We start from the raw sequence: 1,099 nt of genomic DNA, 5'->3' as shown, positions 1-1,099 counted from the left end.
CCCCGGCGCGCAGAGCTCCGGCTCCAGCAGCCCTCTCCCAGCCCCCAGCCCCAGGATGCAAAGCCAGCCAGCTTTAGCAATCCCGGGACGGATTTCTTCTTTTGTAGCCTTTTCCTCTCAGGAGCCATCAGGTTTCAGTAGTGCACTTGGGAAAAGAAAGGGCTGATGGTGTTTCAACGATTTTCAGTAGTATAGAACTGGATTTCTGGAGCTGTTTACTTTTTTTTGGTACCTTCCAAATGATAGACGAATGGAGTCATTGGTTGGGCATTTATTTTAGCCACGAATAAATGAACCAGCGGTTTACAATGGACAGTTCTCTGTGCTGGTGATTTTACGTGGTGGCCCTTTGCTGCAGTTCTAAAAACTTGTTGAAAATACAAACTGTCTCCAAATTTGTAAGGCTAATTAATTCTTTGTATTTGGAGATTTTGAAAACTGCATGTTTTATGTTTAAATCATAGATGGATTTTGGACAGTTTCTGTGGTGAGGTAGAAACTTTAAGTTAAATGAATAACGTAATAATTTGGTCTCACAATGGAAAGTCGTGATTTAAAAAAAATGATTTAGCTAAGTTCTAGCTAGTAAAATAAGAAATTAGTTGGTTGGCCATCTAATTTAAAAACCTGTTAGAACTCAGGACAAGCGCTTGAAATAGCCTTTAACAATATTTAAGGCTGTTTTGATGAATGCATTGTGAAAAATTATGAATGAATTCTTTATGGAATGTCTGAAACATAATACACAAGGTATTCTTGCCACTGGATAGTCCTCAATAAAAGATGAATTGATTTTTTCGGTTTGGTTTGGTTTTGGTCTCTTTAAGTAAGCCCTTTATTGACAGTCAGCGTGGTCGAACATCTTCAGATGTGCTATGGAATGGGGTGACTCTATGCCAGAGGGGATCCTGCTGTTTATCACTAGTTCACAGACTATGAAGAGGACATTTTGATAAGATTTCCATCTTTAAAAACTTAAACCAGCATTCTCTTATTAAGGCTTTAAATTGTGGAAATAATCTTCCAGTTCTTACACTCTTATATGCATCCCCTTTATTAAAAATTAATAATGCTAATAAAAGGCAGTATACTCAACCTG

The sequence above is a fragment of the Echinops telfairi genome, unplaced genomic scaffold (assembly GCF_000313985.2).
Source record: "Echinops telfairi isolate 266 unplaced genomic scaffold, ASM31398v2 ScPeMD7_3509;HRSCAF=4178, whole genome shotgun sequence".
Lineage (NCBI taxonomy): Eukaryota > Metazoa > Chordata > Mammalia > Afrosoricida > Tenrecidae > Echinops > Echinops telfairi.
Note: the sequence above shows the minus strand (reverse complement) of the source record.